Source organism: Myotis yumanensis, unplaced genomic scaffold (assembly GCF_028538775.1).
Source record: "Myotis yumanensis isolate MYYU_CA2020_CCGP unplaced genomic scaffold, mMyoYum1.0.hap1 SCAF_23, whole genome shotgun sequence".
NCBI lineage: Eukaryota > Metazoa > Chordata > Mammalia > Chiroptera > Vespertilionidae > Myotis > Myotis yumanensis.
In genome coordinates this window covers 12416542-12435649 of record NW_027223774.1, presented here as the reverse complement: position 1 = coordinate 12435649, position 19108 = coordinate 12416542, and the positions used below count along the sequence as shown (strand labels likewise).

The window sequence follows — 19108 nt, the reverse complement described above, 5'->3', positions numbered from 1 at the left end:
GAAATATTCAAAGGGATGAATAGCAATGACCTAGAACCAAGATTACTCTACCAGCAAAGCTATCATTTAAATTGAAGGTCAGATAAAGAGCTTCACAGACAAGAAAAAGCTAAAGGAGTTCATCACTACCAAACCAGTATTATATGAAATGCTGAAGGGTATTCTCTAAGAAAAGGATGAAGAAGAAAAAGGTAAAGATAAAAAATTATGAACAACAAAGTGACAACAAATACATATCTATCAACAAGTGAATCTAAAAATCAAATGAATAAAAAATCTGATGAACAGAATAAACTGGTGAATGTAATAGAATCAAACACATGGGGGGAAAGGGGCATGGGGGGGGGTGCAGGAAGAGACTGGACAAAAATCGTACACCTATGGACGAGGACAATGGGGAGTAAGGTCATGGGGTGGGGTGGGAACTGAGTGGAGGGAAGCTATTGGGGGAAAAAAGAGGAACAACTATAATAATCTGAACAATAAAGATTTATTAATAAAAAACCCACAGTGTATATTTCTTTGATATTCCGTTACCTTCAGATTCTCAGATGCCCTTTAATTTACGTGGCGGCATCTGGGAGACTGACCTTGAGATAGAGAGGGCATAATGCTCTGCTGAAAGGCTTTGTGTGACGGCATCGCCCTGGATATTTCTGAGGTCTTAAAGGGAATCTAACAGCCTTACTCTGGATTTGATCTTTGCCAAGATTCTGTTTTTTTAATTTGAGAATCTTATTATTTGGAGAGGTGGGAACTGAGAAACGTCTGTGTGTGTGTGTGTGTGTGTGTGTGTGTGTGTGTGTGTGTGTACTCAGCAAGTCCTGTTAATTCTAAAATTTGCTGGGAAACTGGATATTTTCTCTTTTCTACCTCTCATATCCCTATTCTGATCACATGTGGCTAAAAGAAACCACTGGGTACATTTAGTATTCTGTCTGGTAATAGTCTTTTTGTTGTGAATCCTCACGCAAGGATATTTTTTTTCATTGATTTTTAGAGAGAGTGAAAAGGAGGGGGAGAGACACATTGATGTGAAAGAAGCAACATGTCACTAGAACAGACATGTGAAATGTACCAGGGATTGAGCCTGCAACCCAGGTACATGCCCTTTACTGGAATCTAACCCTCCACTCTTCAGTCCAAGGATGGACACTCTATCTATTGAGTCAAACCGGCTTGAGCTAGAAATATTCTTAAATCTAGCAGCTTATTCAGTATATTTACTATTTTAAATATCACCTCAGGTATCAGTGCTGTCAAACTTTCTGCCACTATACGAGTTACTTTCTCTCAGAGGCCATAAAACTTTCCCCCTGTCCTCCCAGCTTGCACCCAGAGTTGATCTGAGGCCCTTCCAGATTCCTTAAACTTTCTCTAGGATTTTCCAGTGTCTGCCCTGCCCCCATCCCCAAGCCAACACCATGTGGCTTTTGTCTCTGTTTTAGCAGCTCCTCATGGCCATATGCCCATGTCTGTTCTAGTGACATGTTGCTTCATAAGATACCACCACAAATGTAGTGGCAAAAACCACCACTTCAGGGTTTTCATGGATCATGTGGGTCAGGAGCTTGGACAGGACACAGAGGAAAAGAAGTGTCCCTGCTCCCACGTCTCTGGGCCTTAGCTGAGAAGTTGTGAAGGCTGGGTGACCCCAAGGCTGGTGCTGGAATCATCCGGAGGCTCACTGAGCAGGTGTCTGGCACCTGGGCTAAGACGACTCAAATGCGTCCAGCAGCTGGGACTCAGCCAGAACACTGAGACCTGGCCTCTCCCTGAGCCCTGGGCACTTACCTACTGGTGGTGGGGTCTGAGTGGGAGCGTCTCAAGGGGCAGCATCCAGAGGGCTGTCCCAAGGGAAAAAGATAAACACAATGTAATCTTATCACCCAGCACCACTTGTGCCACACTTACTGGGAAAGTGAGTCATTGGAGCTCATGCAGAATCAAAGGGAGGAGAATGAGACTCCATCTGTTGATGGGAGCGGCAAGGTCATGCTACAGATGAGCATGTGGGGGAGTGAATATGGTTTTCACATTTGGAAAGTAAGATTGCACTCTCGCCTCGCCCTAGGGCTCTCCCACGATGTGTCTACCATCTACATCATCACTCAGATTTGCCTGTGAGTTTCACAGAAATTTTTAAAAAATAAATCTTTATTGTTGAAAGTATTACATATATCCTATTTCCCCCCAACTGGTCCCCTCCAACCCACTCCCGCCCCACCCAGGCCTTCACCACCCTATTGTCTGTGTCCAGGGGTTATGCATATATGCATAAAAGGTCTTTGATTGATTACCTCTTACCCACCCACCCACCCACCCTCTCCTGCCTTCCCTCAGAGATTCTGCACTCTCACAGAGCTTATTCAACACCAAAGATTCCAATTGGTGTTGCTAAACCCAATATTTCAATTAGAGTTTGCACAATGGAGGGAGGAACCAAGCTCCCCATGTATTTATCATTTTACATCCTGAGACTGGGAGTGGTCACTCACTCAAGATAAATATGAAATTCCAGGTCAGCAGATTGGAACATTGAGTGACAGCTGGTGTCTGCATGCCCATGAAGATAAATTGGTTTAATCACACATTGTGCTCTGCAAACTTCTCACAGGCTCTCAGACTCCCCTCCCCACCTTCACCATGCACAATTTTCACTCAGGGGCCATGTCCATCCCGGGTACGACCCGAAAGAAGGCTTGCTTCAGCTTGTCCAGGGCTCAGTCCCATTGGAGAGCTCCCTCTGACTGAGACCAATGCTTGGATCCCCTGGGACAGGTTCAGCTGCAGCTTGGAAGTGATAGACCTGGAAAAGCCAGAGCAAGTGGAACCAAGAGTGAGTTTCTGAAACCCAGGGCTCTCCCAGGTCCTGCTGACTCCAGGCCATAGCTCTGCAATGTTTTCTAGGTGAGGTGACCTTGGGGACCCGGGGGCGTCAGCATCCTGGGCTCTCTTGAGGCAGCAATGTCTGTCTCAGGAGCATGGTGTCCAATACGGCGGCCACTGCACACGTGCTACCTTTAAGTGAATTAAAATTAAACAAAATGCAAAGTTCAGTGTCTCAGTTTTACAAACCACATTTTAAGTGTTTAACAGTGTCCACATAAGAAACATCCAAACATGTAGATAATTTTATATAGAGTTTATTTGAGCCAAACTGACAACATATGCTGGGGAGCAAGGCCTCAAAGACTCCAGAGAATACGTTTTGCAGCTTCTGGTATGCAGCTGAAATTAAGGAGGGACTGTAAGGAAGATCACATGGACGTGGGTGAGAGCAAGGCGGGGATGGGATGACAGGATAATTAGGAAGATTATGTGCTTTCTTAAGGGCGGCTGTGCCTTCAAGTAGTGTTACTTCTGGTACCTTAAAGGCATGTTAAGCAGATGTACAAGAACAATGGACAGAGCTAAAGAAGTAACAGGCCTGGGGCGGGACTAGCCATCATGATCTGTCCAGTTAGGAATTTGTGATTTGTTACAGCACCACTGTTTTGTCCACAACAAGCCTCATGTGTCTGGTGGCTACCACACTGGACAGTGCAGATAAAGCGCACGCCCATCGCTGCAGACGGGTCTAGTGTTCAGTCTAGGCTGGATGCCTTCCGAGGAGAATACAAAGAGTCTCTCCGTGATTGAGTCAATAAAGTTGACACGATGAAGAAAGGTTCAGGTCTCCTAACTTGGTGGTTCTTCTCCTGTAATGAAACCCTCTGGGTGGGGTCACCTGGACCTCTTCCCATCGCCCGGTGGGAATTGTCTCCACCCAGACCATGTTCCTGGGGAGTCTCATTATGTCATTTAGAAGTGTTTAATGTAGTCAGCAAAAATATCATTGAATCGTATACTTTAAAGTGGTAAACACGCCCTGGCTGAAGGGTCATGGATTCAATTCCCAGTGGAGGGCAATGTCTGTGTTGCAGGTTCAGTCCTTGGCCCAGGTCACTCACATCCAAGTTTCTCTCTCTCTCTCTCTCTCTCTCTCTCTCTCTCTCTCCCTTACCCCCCTCCATTCCATTCTCTATAAAATAAAATAAAATAAAATAAAATGGCATAAATTATATCTCAATAAAAAGTACTCATTATAATTTTGTAAATAAAGCAAAGTCACTTTTACGTAAGTGTCTTTCATCTGTGACAAGAAATAGCTATATAGTGCCTACTGGAGTCCTTTCAGAAACAAAGAATAAATAAAGGCAATGAGTAAAGAGAAACTTAAATGAGCCCTCAGGAACTGGGAAGGGACTGAGATATTAATTGTATGCTGCCATAGTTTCATGACTTCTCCCAGAAGACACAGAATTCTGGGTCAGAGACAAAAGACAGTTTCCTATCACAGCAACAGAGAGTAACCAGAGTCTCCAAATTTGCACCTGTCCCCCAAGTCCCAGTTCCCACACGGCGAGGGAGGAGGTCCAGGGGATGCCAGCACACACAGTGGGTTGCATTACAGGAGACCGTCCACAAAGTGAGGAAATGTGAATGTTTCACATCGGGCAGCAAGCCTGCCTGGCCTTGTCCTGGAGGAAGACCTTGTCACTGTTACACAGGACGCTGAACACATCTACCCGGTGCTCTGGAGGGACACACTCTCCACCTGCCACGGCTGTTCACTGTACAAACTTCCTTGGAAAGAGGGCGGAGGAGAAAACAGTCAGTGCTTCACTCCAAGACGAGCAGAAATGCAAGAAACGCATGGAATCTCTCATCAACACCAACAAACAATATTGTAACAGAGAGACAAGTGAACGATTGAGATAATAATAGGGAGTGGATGGGTGATACAGGGAACCACTGCCTTGGTGCTGTGATGACTAACAGTCCCAAGTGTGAGGGCGGACACTGCAGTGTATCAGCAACATGATCTGGATTCAAACCATTGGGTGTCTCCAGGATGAAACCCCAACTCCCTACCTTGCCCACCAAGGCTACATGACCTGCCCTGCTCTCCCCTCTGCAGCTCTGTGGGCAGCAGCACTGGCCTCCATCCCCTGCCCAACAGCCTCTCCTGCAATTCCCCAACAGGCTTCCAAGCCGGGCTCCTGCAATCTCTGCTTGCAGCCCTCCGCCCTTCACCTGAAAAAGTTACCTCATCAGGGATCAGGTCAGGCAGCTCCTTCTCCCACCTCCCATCCTGGATTCTATCCCACCTTTTCTTTCCCCCTGTGATAGAGCACAAGGACCCACTCTATCTGCCTCACAGCACTCCTGCTCACCTCGGTCATCCTGCTGAGCATGGCGTGTGGTGACTCTCCTGGTTATTGGCCCAACCTGGATTCTTTTTAAATTTTCAGAGACATGCAAATATACAGTAAAACTTCCAGAACATGCTTTCTTTTTTTTTTTTCCTAATGAAAAATAAGTTTCCATCTCCTCTTTGACCTCCATCCCATTTGCACTCCTGAGTCCAATGCTGTTACCAGTTTCTAGCTGTGGCCCCTTCATAGCTTTAAATAATCCTATATAATAAAGAGGTAATATGCAAATTAACCCTCATGCCTTCACAAGATAGCTGCCTATGACTAGGCTGGTAGGGAGGTTAGTGAGGAATGACCAAACAACCGAACAAGCAGGCTGCATGGGGTGACTAGGCTGGTGGGGGGCGGGCCATGAGGGGTGACCTGGCCAGTGGGGGTGCAGATGGGGTGACCAGGCCAGCAGGTGGGGGAGTTGAGGGCAACCAGGCTGTCGGGGGGTGAGGCAGTAAGAGGCAACCAGGCCAATGGGGGGGGGCAGTTAGGGGTGACCAGGCCAGCGGGGGGGGGGTTTGCAGTTGGGAGTACTAGGCCAGCAAGGGGGGGCAGTTGGGGGCAACCAGGCCAGCGCAGGGGGGGAGCAGTTAAAGGCAACCAGGAAGGCAGGCAGGTGAGCGATTAGGAGCCAGCAGTCCAGGATTGTGAGAGGGATGTCTGACTGCTGGCTTATGCCTGATCCTAGCCTAAACTGGCAGCCAGATATCACCCAAGGGGTCCTGGATTGGAGAGGGTGCAGGTTGGTCTAAATCTAAAAAAGGCTGTTGTCTTGTGATTGACTGGCTCAATCTGTCCCATGCCTCTGGCTCAACAGCAGCTTCTGTGGGATTTCTATGTAGACAATTTAATTATACAGACGTGAAGTCCTCTAGTAATACCCTTATGATTTTGCTTCATAGCCAGTTGTACTGTTTATCAAGGGCTTTAAATTTTAGTCAGGAATTCCTTACATATAGGTTGAGAATTATGAATGAAGCACCAAGCTAATTGACTTAGGAAGCAGGAATGTAGTCCCTCCAGGTATTTGCCCCCAGCAGTTGTGCTGTGTAAATGGGAGGTTGGTCTCCACAGGTGGGACTCCTGTCAGGTGCATGGGCGGGAGGACACATTTGGGAAACCTGCCAACACATATACCAACCCACACAGACACCTGCCAAATTAAGAGAGGAGGGCTGACATACGTGAATGCATGGACCACTCATACGGAAGTACCGCACACACACTTAAGGGGAGGGGGTCCCTCCACTAACCATGAGCTTTGCCAGGTCTGAAAGTCTCTGCCTCCTCTCTTTCACCTTCCCAACCTATTCACTGTGACATGGGAGGGGGCGGGCAGCAGAGAACAGAGGGGCCATGGAATAACCCACTTATTATCTCGTGACAACAACAGTGATGATAATACAAGAACAGTGAGAATCATGGATGGAGCCTTTCTTTGGACCGGGCACTCTACAAGGTGCTCTTTCAGTCAGTTTTATGAATTCCAGAGGGTCTATCCTATGTCTGTTCCTTTTTTATTCTCCCTACCGGGGTTTATGCAGCCCCTGCTCTCCTTCTAAATCACACTGCAACTTCATAATTTCCCCTAAAAGACTCAGAAGAATTATAGACAGTGCGGGTCTGAATGTGGATTGTCTATGAGAAGTGTGGGAAGTCTAGGACGAGGCAGCATTTGGTGGGTGATGTGCTAAAGAATCCTTGCCTAAAAAAAAAAAGAATCCTTGTCTACTTGGAAAGATTCCTAAGTAGTATTCACCCCAAGACTTTGAGATATATGGGAAATAGAAATCAGTTGAAACTGGTTCAGAAACATTTTGTTAAAACATTGATGTAGTGTTTCTTTAATGCAACTATGACTCTTCAGGTCCCTCCTTTCTGGCAGCCCTGCCCTTCTGTTGTAATGTGAGGTGTGTAATGTGGGTGCGTATATAAGTCACAGTATACGGTCCCACATCCAGTCCTCCTGCTGCTCTGCCATCAACTACTCTGGAGGGTCATCATGAACCATGGTGCTCAGAAGCTTTGGTAAGAGGGCACCAGCCCCAAGTCTAGCGTATGTGTTATCACACCTGTAGTGTACCTCTGAACCCCAAACTTCATTCTCTTTCTTACTCAGTTATTGGCTACCTACTCCCTAACAACCCTTGTGACATGTCTTACTGCACTGCAATCTCTCCCCCAACCTGCAAATTTCAGAATCTCAGCTCTTCCCATTCATTTATTTTTGCCTCTACTTCCCTTGCCTTTGGAGTCAAGTTCATAAAATGTTCTCTATGACCAAGGCCCATAAGTTTGGTTCCAATATTTTCTTCTATGTAACTTATTGTTTGGGGTCTTATATTTAGGTCTTTGATCTATTTTGAATTAATTTTTGTACAAAGGGACAAACCGTAATCCAGTTTCATTCTTTTGCATGTGGCTTTCTAGTTTTCCCAGCACCGTTTATTGAAGAGACTATCTTTACTCCATTGGGTGTTTCTGGCTTCTCTGAAAAAAATTATCTGCCCTTATACATGAGGTTTTATAGCTGGGCTCTCTATTCTGTTCCATTGATGTGTGTGTGTGTGTGTGTGTGTGTGTGCGTGCATATGTGTGTGTGTGTGTGTGCGTGCATATGTGTGTGTGTGTGTGTGTGTGTGTGTGTGTCTGTTTCTCTGCCAATACCATGCTGTTTTGATTATTGTAGCTCTGTAGTATAATTTGAAGATAGGTAGCATGATACCTCCAGCTTCATTATTTTTTCTCAGGATTGCCTTGGCTACTCAAGGTCTTTTGTGGTTTCATGCAAATCTGATGATTTATCATTCTATTTCTTTTAAAAAATGACATTGGGATTTTGATAGAGATTGCATTAAATCTGTATATTGCTCTGGGTAACATGGCCATTTTAACTATGTTGATTCTTCCAATTCATGAACACCGGATATATTTCCATTTTGTTGTGTCTTTTTCAATCTCTTTTAATAATGCTTTGTAATTTTCAATATGTAGGTCTTTCACATTCTTTCTTAAGTTTATTCCTAAGTATCTTGTTCTTTTGGTTGCAATTGCAAAAGGAATTGTATATTTTCTCTTCTTTTTCTAAAGTTTTGTTGTTAGTATACAGGAAGGCAATGGATTTTTGCACATTGATTTTGTATCCTGAACTTGACTATATTTATTTATTGTTTCTAATAGCTTTTTTGGTGGAGTCTTTAGGGTTTCTATATACAGAATCATGTCGTCTGAAAAAAGTGACAGTTTTACTTCTTCCTTCCCTATTTGTAGGCCTTTTATTTCTTTCTCTTGCTTTATTGCTCTGGCTAGGACTCCCAGAACTATATTTAATAAGAATGGTAAAAGTGGACATCCGTGTCTTATTCTTGATCTTAGAGGAAAAGCTCTCAGTTTTTTTTTTTTTTTTTTTTTACCACCGAGTATGATATTAGCTGAGGGTTTATCATAGATAGCCTTTATTATGTTGAGGTACTTTGCTTCTATTCCTATTTATTGAGTGTTTTAATCATAAATGGATGTTGTATCTTATCAAATGCTTTTTCTGACCGATTAATAAGATCATACAATTTTTCTTCTTTCTTTTGTTAATGGGATGTGTTACATTGATTGATTTGCATATGTTGAACCACCCTTGTGCTCCTGGAATGAATCCCACTTGTTCATGATGTTTTATTTTTAAAAAAATCTTTATTGTTCAGATTTATTACAGATGTTCCTCTCCCCCGCATAGGTCCTCTCCACCGGGTTCCCACCCGACTCCAGGCCTTGCCCCCCTCACTGTCCTCATCTATAGGTGTAAGCTCTTTGTCCAATCTCTTCCTGTACCCCCCCACACCTTCTTCCCCCACACCGAGAATTGTCAGTCCGCTCCCTTTCTATGCCCCTGATTCATTTACATTCGCCAGTTTCTTCTATTCATCAGGTTTTTTATTCATTTGATTTTTAGATTCACTTGTTGATAGATATGTATTTGTTGTCACTTTGTTGTTCATACTTATTTTATCTTTACCGTTTTCTTCTTCATCCTCTTCTTAGAGAATACCCTTCAGCTTTTCATATAATACTGGTTTGGTGGTGATGAACTCTTTTATCTTTTTCTTGTCTGTGAAGCTCTTTATCTGATCTTCAATTCTAAATGATAGCTTTGCTGGGTAGAGTAATCTTGGTTCTTGGTCATTGCTATTCATCCCTTTGAATATTTCTTGCCACTCCCTTCTGGCCTGCATAGTTTCTGTTGAGAAATCAGCTGATAGTCGTATGGTTACTCCCTTGTAAGCAGCTACCTGTTTTCTCTTGCTGCTTTTAAGATTCTCTCTTTGTCTTTTGCCCTTGGCATTTTAATTATGATGTGTCTTGGTGTGGTCCTCTTTGGATTCCTCTTGTTTGGGGTTCTCTGTGCTTCTTGGACTTTTAAGCCTATTTCTTTCACCAGGTAGGGGAAGTTTTCTGTCATTATTTCTTCAAATAGGTTTTCAATATCTTGCTCTCTCTCTTCTTCTGGTATCCCCATAATTCGGATGTTGCTGCATTTGAAGTTGTCCCAGAGGCTCTTATACTATCTTTATATTTTTGGATTCTTTTTTCTTTTTTCTTTTCCAGTTGGTTGTTTTTTGCTTCTTCCTATTTCAATTCTTTGACTTGATTCTTGGGATCCTCTAGTCTGCTGTTGGATCTCTGTATATTATTCTTTATTTCAGTCAGTGTATGCTTAATTTCTGATTGGTCCTTTTCCATATCCTTGAGGCTCTCACTAAATTTCTCAGAGGTTTCTAGAAGATTCTTGAGTAACCTTATAACCGTGGTTTTGAACTCTATATGCAGTATTTTGCTTTCATCCATTTCTTTCATCTGCATCTTGGCTGTTTCCCTGTGTTTGTTTCTGCGTACTGGGTAGTTAAGTCTCCTTAAGTTGATAGAGTGGTCTTGTGTGATAGGTGTCCTATATGGCCCAGTGTCTCAGCCTCCCCAGTCACCTGAGGTGGATGTTCTTGGTGTACCCCTTTGTGGGTTGTGTCCACAGTCTTGTTGTATTTAACCCTTTATTGCTGTTGATATCATTGGGAGGAATTGACTTTCAGGCCAACTGGCTGTGATGACCAGCTGTGTCTACACTGGAAGATCTGTTGTGCTGGAGCAGTGGTTCTCAACCCATGGGTTGTGAACAATGAAAATACATCCTGCATATCAGATATTTATATTATGATTCATAATAGTAGCAAAATTACAGTTATGAAGTAACAATGAAAATAATTTTATGGTTGGGGGTCACCACAACATGAGAAACTGTATTAAAGGGTTGCGGCAGTAGGAAGGTTGAGAACCACTGTCTGGAGACACCCTTATGGGGCAGGACTTGCTTCACTGGGGCTTTGGTGCTCACTATTTCTGCCTCTTGTGTGTGTCTCTTATGAATGCGAAGAGTTGTAATCCGGTATGGTCTCACACTGACCACTGGGTACACTGGCTCTTGGATCTCCAAGGACGTGCAAGGTCAGCCATTGTCTGGGGTAGCCCAGCAGGAGCTACAGAGAGATCTGCAGATTCCTCCTCATTGTATGGGGTTTGGAAGTGCCCAGACGAGGCCCACTGTGAAGCAAGGCCAGTGCTGCTGGGCCGTGGGCCTTCTTTTGGAAGCTCTAGGGCTCTCTGACCCAGCTGCAGTATGCCAGGTTTTAGGCACAGAAAGGACAGGCCATTCATATACAAAAGCAGATGCACACAGCTTGGGTGGGCTTGTAAATTGGGTGGGGCGGGGTCTCTGTGAATCACCAGGATGGAGCAAACAACAATGGCTGCCAGTCAGCCCTGCACTGGAGAGGTCCCCGGGTCTCCGCGTCCCACGCCCCTGTGCAGGAGCAATGATCACTGCGAACACCTCTGGGAGAAAGCCGCCCTCGCGTTCCTGTCCTGATGCCAGAAAGTTCAGTTTCTCCCTGTATGTGTCTGGGTCCCCCAGAGTCTCGCCTGGAACTGGAGTTCAGAGCAAGTGGGAGCTTGTATCTCCCTCCTGGTTAAAAGAGCAGCACATCCAGGTGCCAGCACTCTCTGTGCCTCTGCACCTCCTACCAGTCTCAATGTGCTTTCTTCACCTCTCTAGTTGTGGAACTTCCACTCAGCCAGCTTTCCTACGGTTCTGGGTGGTAGATGTTTTGCCTTTTAGTTGTAATTTTGATGTGGTTGTGAGAGGCAGCAAGTATAGGTGTTTACCTATACTGCCATCTTGGTTCGATGTATAATTTTTTTGATGTAGTATTGTATTCACTTTACTAATATTTTGTTTAGGATTTTTGCAGCTCTATTAATCAGAGATATTGGTCTGTAGCTTTCTATTTTTGTGTTATCTTTGCCAACTTTTGGTATCCGGGTTATATTGGCCTCATAGAAAGTGTTAGGATGTATTGCTTCTTCTTCAATTTTTGGAAGAGTTTAGGAAAGATAGGTTTTAAATCTTCTTTGAATGCTTGCTAGAATTCACTGGGGAAGCCATCTGGTCTTGGATTTTTATTTTGGGGGAGGTTTTTTATGGTTGTATCAATTTCCTCACTGCTGATCAGTCTATTTAGATTTTCCAATTCCTCATGATTTAGTCTAGGAAGTTTACATATATCTAGGAACTTATCCATTCCTTCTAGGTTATTGAATTTGGTGGCATATAGTTTTTCATAATATTCTAGTATTGTCCTTTGTATATCTGTGATGTCTCTGGGGACTTCTCTCTCATTTCTGATTTTATTTACATGGATCTTTTCCCTTTTTTCCTTAGTGAGTTTAGCCCGGAGTTTGTCAATTTTATTAGTCTTTTCAAAAAACCAGCTCTTTGTTTAACTGATTTTTTTGTATAGTCTTTTGGTTCTCTATTTTATTTAATTCTGCTCTAATTTTTATTATTTCCTTTCTTCTGCTGACTTAGGGTTGCTTTTGTTCTTCTTTTTCTATTTCTTTAGATATGATGTTAGGTTGTTTACTTGGGATTTCTCTTGTTTCTTGAGATAGGCCTGTAATGATATCAACTTCCTCTTATTACTGCTTTCACTGCATCCCAGAGATTTTGATATGTTGTGTTATCATTCTCATTTGTTTTTCTATATCTTCTGATCTCATCTTTTATGTCTTCTTTGACCCAGGCATTTTTTAAAAATAGTATGTTATTTAATCTCTACGTATTTGTGGGTTTCTTTACTTCCTGTTTGCAGTTGATTTCTAATTTCAAGGCATCGTGGTCAGAGGATATGCTGGGTATAATTTCAATCTTCTTGAATTGGTTGATGCTACTTTTGTGACCCAACATATGGTCTACCCTTGAGAATGTTCCATGTGCACTGGTGAAGAATATGTAATTTGATGTTCTGGGATGAAAGGTTCTGTAAATGTCAATTATGTCCATTTGGTCTAGTGTTTCATTTAAGGCAGATATTTCATATATATGTTGATTTCAGAGAAGAAGGGAGAGGGAGAGATAGAAACATCAATGATGAGAGAGAATCATTGATTGGCTGACTCCTGCATGTGACCTACTGGGGATTGAGTCCGCAATCCCGGCATGTGCCCTTGACTGGAATTGAACCTAGGACGTCTCAGTCTCCAGGCCAACGCTCTATCCACTGAGACAAACTAGCTAGGGCAAGGCCGATATTTCTTTGTTGATTTTCAGTTTGGTTGATCTTTCTAGAGCTGTCAATGGAGTATTAAGTTCCACAACTATGATTGTGTTTTGATCTGTTCTCCCTTTAGTTCTGTGAGTAGTAGTTTTATATATTTCAGTGTTCCCTGGTTGGGTACATATATATTAAGACGTGTTACGTTTTCTTGATGTAGTGTCCCCTTTATTATTTTAAAGTGTCCATCTTTGTCTCTTGCTATCTTGAAATCTGTTTTGTCAGCTATAAGTATGACTACACCTGCTTTTCTGTGGATGTTATTTTCTTTGAAACTCATTTTCCACCCTTTTACTTTGAATCTGCCTTTGTCTTTGCCCCTTAGATGTGTCTCTTATAGGCAGCATATGGTGGGGTTTTGTTTTTTTGATCCATTCTGCTACTCTGTGCCTCTTTATTGTTGAATCCAGACCATTTACATTTAGGGTAGTTACTGATGTATGAAGATTTCCCTATAGCTGTTTTATCTTTTGTTTTCTGGTAGCTATATGCCTCCATTGGTTCTTTTCCTTTATTTTTCTCTCTGTTGTTTTTGTTTGGTGATATTCTATAGTTTTTTCCTCTGTTTCCTCCTTTTTAAGCTCTGTGTCCTGGCTTGGGGATTTTTATATGTGGTTAACATTAGGTTTATAAAAGATAAACCTGCATTTATACTGTAGCTTTTTTTCTTTTGAGTGCATCTGATCTTCATCCCCCTTTGCCAGTTCAGACCTTTATTTCCCCCTCCCCCTTTTATGCTTTTGTAGTCACAAATTATCCCTGTTTATGTAGTAAGTTTTTTGGTGATCTTACTCATGATGTTGTGACCTTACATTCTTTGTTTCAGGTAGAATAACTCCCTTGAGTATTTCCTGCAATGGAAGTTTTCTAGTGATAAAATCCCTCAGCTTCTGTATGGCTGAGGACATCCTTATTTTTCCTTCATATCTAAAGGATAATTTTGCTGGATATATTATTCATGGCCTGTAATTTATCTCATTCAGATGTTGGAATTGGTCCCACTCTCTTCTGGCTTGTAGAGTTTCTGCTGAGAAGTTGGATGAAATACTGATGGGTTTTTCTTTATATGTCACTTCCTTCTTTCCCCTGGCTGCTTTGAGAATTTTTTCTTTGTCATTAATTTTTAACAGCTTTAATACCAAGTGCCTTGCAGAAGGCCTCTTTGAATTGAGATAACTAGGTGTTCTCTTTGCTTCTTTCCATAGGTTTGGAAAGTTCTCATCCACTGTTTGTTTGAATAGTCTTTCCATTCCATGCCCCCTTCCTCCTGCTCTGCATGCCTATAATTCTAATATTGCCTTTTCTGACGGAGTCAGATAGTTCTCCTAGAGCTCTTTCATTTTTCTTGATGCTCAGGTCTCTCTCTTCTTCCCTTTGTGCCATTTCTAGATTCCTATCTTCGATATCACTAATTCCTCCCTCCATCTGGTTGGCTCTGTTTTCTATGTGCGGTAGTTCACTCTTAATCTCCTTAATGGCATGCTTAATTTCCAGGATTTTTGTGTGTTTTTTTTTCTTTTAAAGTTTCAATGTCTTTGGTAAGGTACTAGTTTTGTTCACTGATTTGTTTTCTGAGTGCATTTGAATTGCCTGTCTGTATTTTCTCGCATCTCATTGAGTATTTTCAGAATTGCAAACTTGAAATCTCTCATTTACATCACATATTTCCATGTGTTCCAGCTTGCTTTCTGGGGATTTTTCATTTTCTTTCTGATCATCCTTGTTACCATAGTTATTCATGGTACTTCCTGTTCTTCTTTGCCCTAGACATTTGTATCTATGTTAATGAAGAAGTCTTTCTACTGTTTTCCAGTAGATGGCGGGGAATCAAAAGATTTTTATTTTATTATTATTTTTTAAACATTTATTTATTTATTTATTTATTTACCTCTGTGATCTACCTGTCTTGACCTCCAAGACTTGAGTAAGACAGTACAGCCTGCTCTACGGGACTGGGATTTGTTTTGCCCTCAACATAATGGTGACCCTTGACCTCTGTGGTGGAGTTCCACCCCAAGCATTCCTCCTTGGGATCTGTCACAGAGGGAAACAGCGGTTCTACTGCAATAGCTCATGGGTTATAGGTAATATGCTCCCAGGCCTAACTCCAACGGTAACGGGAGGAGAGTCTGGGGGTCCAAGAGCTCTGTGGTTCCATTTCTTTGTCTGAACACCACCACCTGCCAACTGTGGAGAACCACATGGCAGAACCCAGTGCTCTGTCAGGCAACTCAGACACTGTGTGCTCGCTGGGCACTAGCCCTGCTGGGCTGCCCCCTGCAGCTCTCTGTTCCTCCCAGCCAAAGGGAATTCCTGCTACATCCCGCTTCCTCCCTCTCCAGGTCCAGCCATGAGATTCCAGCTGCAGGGCTGCTTCTCTGGACCTTCTGCACTTTCCTCCCTTCTCCTCTCCCTGTTTATTTTCAGTTGCTCACCTTTAGATGGGTCAATCCCTAGTTTTCTCTTCAAGGGTCTGTGTTGAGCAGCAATTTCTTTGTTGAATTATAGTTGGTTAACTTGCTATTTTAATGGAAAAGGTCAATCCTCTGAAGTAATTCAGGTCCTCTGTATTTCAATGCAAGTTTTAGAATCAGTTAGTTGATTTCTGAAGTCTTCCAATTTATGAACATGGATGCATTCCAGTTTGTTTATGTATTCTCTTCACTTTCTTTCAACAGTGTTCTGTTGTTCTCAGTTTACAAAGTCTGCGCTTCTGTTGTTAAGTTTATTCACGAGTATGTAATTTTGATTCTATTATAAGTAGAATTATTCTCTTAATTTTATTTTCAGATGGTTTTTGCTAGTGTATACAATTGATTTTTATATGTTGATCTTGTATCTTACAACCCTGCTGACATTCTCAGTTTGTTCTGCTGGGTCTTGGTAGCTTCCCTAGAATTTTTAATATACAAGATCATGTCATTTGCAAATAGAAATAGTTTTACCTCTTTTCCAATTTGAGTGCACTCTCTTTCTTTTCTGGCCCAATTTCTCTGGCTTAAACATCCAGTGCTCTGTTGAATAGAGTGGTGAGAGTGGACATACTTGTCCTGCTCTTGATGCTAAAGGGAGAGCCTTCAGTCTTTCACCATTTAGTATGGTATGTTGTGAGCTTTATTGTGGATACCCTTCATCAGGTTGAGGAGGTTCTTTTCTATTAGTAGCTTCTTCTATGTTGGGGTTTTTAAAAGTATGAAAATGTAGATTTTGTCAAATGCTTTCTCTGTATCATTTTAAGTAACGTATGCTTTAACCTATATTATAGTCATGTTATTGCATCTATAAAAAACATTCATGTCTATCCTTTTGAACTTCATCTCTCAAACTTCATCTGCAGTCATGGTGCCCAGAAGCTGAAATACAGGAGAGCTCCAACTCCAAGACCTAGTCAAGCCAAATCATATCCCCAAAAGCAACCATGCACCCCAATTCTCCCCCCCTCTAACCTCAGCTTCCTTCATCCTTCCAAATCACTTTATTGATACCTTTAACACCTGCTCTGCCTTTCTCCCACCTGGGAAACTTCACTGCATTCTTACAATTGTAACATATGGTTCCAAGAGTGCCCCCTCCCCCCATTCTCTCCCCTCAAGGGATCCAGTATGTTTAGGCCCAGATTTCTGGACTCTTACCTGTGTCAGGAACTAGACCCTACGTAGAGATGATCCCAAACTCAAATCTTTAAAACAAATCTGGAACTAAGCCTTCTCCACACTGGCCTGCCCTCCCTGGGGTCCACAACCCCAGCCTCGGCCTTAACCCTCCTTCCTTCTTCTCCAGGTTTCAACAGCATATTAGCCTTCCTCCTCCTCCTCCTGTGCTTAAAGTCAGGTGAGTGCAGGGTGGAAAGAATGAAGAGGGATGAGACTGCCCTTGGGAAGTGGTTTAAAGAGGATCCTGATTCAGGGGATGGGGATAGTGCCTGGTTCTCCTTGAAGTCACCAGCAATTTGTCTCCAGGGGCCCACATGAACTCCGGCCTGTGGCTGTGCCAGCAAGCACCCAGATGTGGGAAACAGATGTACAACCCCACGGAGCATTGCTGTGATCATGACACCATCCTGTCCTTCAACCGGACCAACCTCTGTGGCCCCGGCTGCACGTTCTGGCCCTGCTTTGAGCTCTGCTGTCCTGAGTCGTTTGGCCCCCAAAAGAGATTTGTTGTGAGACTGAAGGTTCTAGGCATGAAGTCACGGTGCTCTACCTCTCCCATCTCCAGAGTCTGTCCTAAGTAAGGACCTGCCTCACTCAAGATGACAACAGGACAAGGGGGCTAAGGCAGGGATGGACTCTGGAGGCTGGGGCCCTACTGGATAGGGGTCCCAGTCCTGCATCTCCCCATCCCTCTCCATGTCTGCATCTCTCCGAAACTGCTCAGTCTCCATCTCTTTCATTTTCTGCAGCATATGAGGGACAACCTGGACATCCTACTGGAACCTTGGAACATCTGGCTAAAAGCACGCACCCTAAGATATGAGAGGAAATGGGTGGATTTCATAGTTTTCAAATGATAAAAACATGTCCTAGATTCTGGTGAGGTTAGATGTGTTCTTTCTGAATTTCCTGTGGCAATGTGCTGAGCAATGATTACACAGGAACTTCTCTCTGCCCCTAAAGCCTCCCCTCCCCCCTGCCTACAGTGATCAGTGTCTCCTCAGTCAGCCTAAGTGTCCTCTCTCTACTCTGGGTCAGGGTTCTTCTCTCATCAAGGGCACAAGGAGTGAGGCTGGGGAGGTGGATAGTTCTCCATGTGGGGGGAGATAAACCAGCCCCAGAGCACCTTGTGGTTCCTGCACCTGCAGCTCCTGTGGGAGGTGGGGAGGATGGAAGTTGCCCTGAGGAGCTGGAGCATTGCTGGGTTAAATGATAAACATCTAAATATTTTAAAATAGTATACAATACTCAAACATTGATTGCTAGACACAATTTAATTCGCCTGCTCTTAGTTTTTATTACAGAAGGTCTCTTGTACTTTGTTGAATGTATATTTTCTTGAAAGGAAGTGTGTTGTTAAATGTCAATCTAAGAAATGTTGGCTGTTTACTTTTTGGTTATCATTGAAAAATTAAGGTTTCTAAGAGTGAAGAATCCTAATATATTTTAAAGAAAAAAAGAAATAAATGGTCTGTACAAGTTGCTGAAGGTATGACAGAAAGAAAGAATATTAGAGTAGAAATACTTAATGGAAAGTCTGAGGCATGGTTATGCATTTTTGAAGGATGTAGAAAGAAGGTTTGAAGGCTAATTTAAAAGTGTGAAATTTGTGAAGGTTGCATATGTGATGAGAAGGAAACGAGAAATGTTGAAAGAAAGAAATAAGTTCTAAAGTTAACTGTTTACAAGAAATATAAAAGGGCCAGTTTACTCTGATCAAGACAGTGAGGTTTCAGTCTCCAAGCCTGGCAGGACAAGGTTGCTGGATCCTTCTTAAGCTAAACCAGAATATTCAGCAGCAGAATTTTAAGATAAGAGTGTGCATAATGCCTCAGACCACCATCCAGCCTGCTCTTCAGATTGGCTGGGGCGGGGGCGGGGAGGGGGGGTCTGTACTTAATGGGTCAAATGTATAGGTTTGCTTACTTTGCTTTTCAATAAAGGAGCATACTTTAATTACTTGATAAATTAGCTTTTCACAATATAATCAAGGTCTCGTATAAACTCATTCATGTGAAAAGCCAATATTTTATGAGCAACTGGTTCTAGTAAAGTCCAAAGTAAAATTTGCATATATATGCAAATGAGCACTAGCCAAAAAGAATGCTATTTAGAAGTAAATTTAAGCTTAAAAAGAAGAAAAAAGAAAAAAAAGAAGAAATGTGAAAATCTCTTCCACTACTATTTACCAAGTAAACTAAAAGTTATTATTGAAGCATTAAATCTCACCATTAATGAGACACCATAAGTAAAAAGAAAGTTACTTTTACTTGAGATGTATGCATTGCAGTATTGGCCAACATGTTTCTCTCCTACCTATTTTCCTGGACAGCAAGTAAGATGGTTGCTCTGCTTGAAAGAAAGTAAAAGTCTTTAGTGCAGCAATTTAAGGTTTAAAAGTAAAAACAGCATGGATTAAGGTTCAGTAAAAATAAGAAGTTAAGCCAGTGAGTGGCAGATTATCACCTCGGGAAATTTAAAGTACTAAATTTGGCTGGTCTGAGTGCAGTGTCTTACTTCTTATCCAACCATCCTGGCCCCTGGCCTC

At 42.6% G+C, this 19108-nt stretch overlaps 1 protein-coding gene across 6 annotated transcripts in view; it reads left to right on the top strand.

Moving 5' to 3' along the window:
* LOC139000361 (insulin growth factor-like family member 3) overlaps positions 1-18406 on the top strand; it is a 56328-nt gene extending 37922 nt beyond the window's left edge. For 5 of the 6 annotated variants that reach the window (XR_011469569.1, XR_011469568.1, XR_011469566.1 and 2 more), the window contains 2 exons: positions 16688-16738; positions 16867-18406. The gene's annotated coding sequence lies outside the window, so the exon portion shown is untranslated. Of the gene's footprint in view, positions 1-16687; positions 16834-16866 lie in introns of those variants that run through there. The other variant, XR_011469565.1, reaches the window with a different exon arrangement.
* The last annotated feature ends 702 nt before the right edge of the window (positions 18407-19108 follow it).